Source organism: Echinops telfairi, unplaced genomic scaffold (genome assembly GCF_000313985.2).
Source record: "Echinops telfairi isolate 266 unplaced genomic scaffold, ASM31398v2 ScPeMD7_4225;HRSCAF=4972, whole genome shotgun sequence".
Taxonomy (NCBI): Eukaryota; Metazoa; Chordata; class Mammalia; order Afrosoricida; family Tenrecidae; genus Echinops; species Echinops telfairi.
This window is the reverse complement of record NW_022108124.1, coordinates 18572937-18577249: the sequence shown is the minus strand read 5'-3', so window position 1 is coordinate 18577249 and position 4313 is coordinate 18572937.

The following is a 4313-nucleotide window of genomic DNA, read 5'->3' as shown; positions in this document are numbered from 1 at the left end:
ATAGAGAGATCGACCTCAAGGAAATGACTGACAAGAGTTGTGGAAGCTGGTTAATCCCAAATCTGTAGGTCAGGTGTCAGGCTGGAAGTTCTCCCAATTCACACGGTTGCAGAAGCTGACTGACCCTAGTCAGACAGCAGGCTGCTGGCTCCAGGGCTGCAGAGACTGGGTAAATCTCAAAACCTGTACATCAAGACTCTACTGGCGCATGTCCTGAGAACCAGAGGTCAGAGGGTGATGAGCCGGGCAAAGAATCCAGAGCTCGCTAGCTAGTGAGCAAGCTTCTGCTGAACATCTGGATATACTGAGTGCAGTCCAGGCCCCTGAGGAAGTCCCTCTGACAGCTGACTGGCTCACCGCACCACAGAAGTGAACATATTGCTTGACAAAGGAGCGATTCGTCTGTCTGCCAAACCACGGAGAACCATAACCTAATCAAGCTGACACACGACCTTCACCAGCCCGGAGTCCGAGGGATGAACACTGAAGCACCGCGTGGTGCCCCACAGGTTTGGGACTTGGGTCCCAGGTAGATGTAAACGCAGAAAAGGAACAGACTTTAGTGAGAAGGGCACCGAGCTCCCTGGGGAACAGATGGACCGAAGACTTGTAGGTGGGAGTACCCACCAGGCATGTAGATGTAGTGGTTTGGAATTCAAGAAAGAGACAAGAACTTGCGGCCACTGCAGACTGCGACGAACATGCAGGGGACTCCCTAGGTAGGGGGAGCAGCCCCACTGTGGCCTTTTGTCCAAAATGGAGTCCACACAGATTCCCAGACGAAATTCTGGCCTCACTCCTTTGGGATCATCTGGTCCTCACCTCATTTTGCAGATGAAGAGACTGAGCATTGAGATCCTGACTGGACGCAGTCCCAGGCCTGCAGGGCACTGTCTTCTCCACACTGGGAGGCTGGGGACTGCCTCCATGCCCCCTGAGTTAGTTAATTGTGCCAGCCTGGCCAATAATCACATGTGGTGCTGGTTGAAAGGCGGAGGGATAAATGGGTGGTGAAGCCTCGCCTTTCTAGTTCTCGGGTCTCTTGTTTTGTGATGGTTGCACCGGGTGCAGCTGCCTTAGCAGTTCCCTGCTTCAGCTTGCAAGATTGACTTCCTACAAGACATCCCCAAGGAGAAGCCACATGGATCTAACCCGATGCAGCCCTGGGTGCTGGAGCAGCCGTGTGGAGACCCTTGCCAGTGCTGAGATGCTTGTTCATTCACTGACTCAGCTTTCCTCCTGCAGTCGGCATCATTGCCTCTGTTTTGTGAGGTGAAGGACTTTGTGGACTGGTGTTGGGTATGGGTTAATGTTGGACTTGTGGGCTTGGGCAGCATTGGGTTGGGATGTTTTCGTGATGCACCTTTTCTTTATATAAAACTCTCTCTTATACATGAGTCGCTGTGGATTTGTTTCTCCAAAGTACCTAGACTAATACACCCCCCCCCATCAGCTTTAGTGTGGGATGGCCAGCAGTGATGGCTGAAAAGGGAGAAACAGTTACAGGAGCAACAGTGGGGAATGGGAAAGAGGAGAGACTAAAACTCTCTAGCACAAGAGTGAGGAGGGGTCCCGGTGGTCATGGGATACAAATTGTGCTGCTTACCAGAGAGTCAGAAGTTCAAAACCACCAGAGAGCCTGCACGCTGGGCTTTCTACTCCTGTCAAGATTTACAGCCTCAAGAACTCCCAGGGGCAGTTTGCTCTGTCCTGACAGGGCAGCGATGAGCCAGGATTGCCTAGCCAGCAGTGAGTCCAGGTGCAAGTGTGAAGGTCCGCAAGGGAACAAAGAAAATGACCCTTCTTCCCAGAAGCCGCCTCAGCCTACTGCTGCTCAGCCAGTCTCTCTGTAGGAGAGTGGCCCGCCCCAGCTCCCAGAGCAGGGGTTCAGGCAAGTGAGCCTCACGGGACTTTGCTGGCCTTCTCCCAACACAGTTACTGTTAGGGCACAGTTGGTCAAAAAGATCACTGTTTTCGTAAGCACAAACATACTTTTCTTCATCAGATGAATGGGGCCTTTTTTTTTTTTTATTGGTTCTGGTATCTGAGAATGAAGTAGAATGCGATATTCATGTGACCCCTCTTTTCCATTTTTAGAGACATCAATGTGAACCTTTGTCCAGACAAGTCAATGGGAGGGGCTGAAGGAAGTGAGGCTTTTAACTGTGTTGTTTGTTTGTTTGTTTGTTTTCACTTCCATAGCACTGAGATTAAGATTACAAATCGCCCCTTTGCTGGGCATCCCCAAAGCTCCTGCTACCACCAGCGCATAATGCACCATGGGGAAACTCAGGTTGGGAAAGACTCCGTTCTCTTTTGGAGGATGGGGATAGAAAGGGAGTCCCCTCCCCGGCAGCTCCCTTCCCAGACGTTGAGGGCCTGGGGACTGAGGAGCAGAGTCTCTTAAGCTCTCCTTGTGGTCCTCGTTGGAAACCCCCTGCCCTGAGGCAGGACCCAGACGAGGGGGAGGCGGTGAGGGAGTGGGGCACTTGAATGGGGTTCAGAATGCTCAAAGTCAGTGGCTGTGGGGTCAGCTCCAACTCAGAGCAACTGCAGGGGTGTCAGAGAGGAGCTGGGCTCCCTGGGGTTCTCAGCACTGATTTGGGGGCTGGGGGCGGGGTAGATCCTTTCTTCTGGGACACCTCAGCATGAACTAAAACTCCAACCTTCATTTAGCAATCAAGCACGGGAATAGTTCACACCACCTTTACAAAGATCAAGGGGGATGCAAAATTTAAAAAGAAAAACCTCTGTGATCAATATAATATTCCAATGCCCTTTTTTTAGCAACGATGAAACATACAACTTCCCTCTAGATCTTTAATGCTTCCTCCTCCCCTGCCCCCCCCCCACTATCATGATCCCAATTCTACCTTACAAATCTTGCTGGACCAGAGGATGTACACTGGTACAGATAGGAACTGGAAACAGAGAATCCAGGACAGATCAACCCCTCAGGACCAGTGGTGAGAGTGGCAATACCGGGAGGGTGGAGCGGAGGTGAGGTAGAAAGGGGAACCGATTACCAGGATCTACATGTGACCTCCTCTCTGGAGGACAGACAACAGAAAAGTGGGTGAAGGGAGACGTCGGACAGTGTAAGATATGACAAAATAATAATGAGTTGTAAATTATCAAGGGTTCATGGAGGAGGGGGCAATGGAGAGGGAGGGGAAAATGAGGAGCTGATGCAGGGGCTCAAGTGGAAAGCAAATATTTTGAGAACGATGGTGACAATGAATGTACAAATATGCTTGACACAATGGATGGATGGATGGATTGTGATAAGCATTGTATGAGCCCGCAATAAAATATTTTTTAAAGAGGAACACGAAATTATCCATGATGAACAAACCATGATCAAGTCAAGCCCCAAGGCAAGGGTATCCAGGTTGAAGCCTCACAGCTCTGGAGAATGAATGAATGGATGCATGCATGCATAAATGAAAAGGATGATGAGTCTCATGCCCATACTGCCACCTACTGCTGACAAGCGGCCATTGCGCCCTGCCTGACCGAGGGGCGCCGCGGTGGCCACGCATGGGGTGGTGGGTGCCTCCGGCGGACGATGACACACTGCACACGCGGACAAATCCCTGGCTACTACTGGGTGCGCGCTGGGGAGAGCGCGCATACAGAGCACCGCCGTGGTAAATAGCAACCCGCCTTCCCAGCCCAGCCTCGCCGTCATCCGTCCACTCACTCTCGCTCTGCCTTATCTCCGCAGACTTGAGCCAGGGCGGCTGTGAACTGGGCTGTGCCCGAGGGGGGCGCACACAGAGCGCGCGTCACTAGAGCTGGACCAGCGCAGATGGGGGAATGAAGCCGGCCACTGCTGGCAGCTGGCCTTTGGACAGCGCCTCGCCGATGGAACGCTCCAGTTTCCCCAAAACAAGCATCCCGGCGCTCCCAACCCTCGACATGCGCCCTGGACCGAACTCTGGTTCTGTGACTTCTTAGCTGTGGGGCCAGGGAAGAACTTCCAGTGGTGTAAAAGGAGGATGGCCGCACGTTTTTGCACTGGGAGGGTAAGATTAAATAAGACACGTCCCAAAGCCTCCCGCCAGAAGCCGCAAGAAATAGCAGCAGTTGTTACTACATGGAATAAGGTCTACACGCCTCCCAGGACCGATGGGAAGGGAGGGGCTGTCAGGCAGTGGTGGCGCCTGTCATGTTTGGCTCCTGCGAAACACACACACACACTCTTACACGCATACCACACACACACCCTACACGCACACCACACACACCCTACACGCACACCACACACACACCCTACACGCACACCATACACCCTTACACACACACACCCT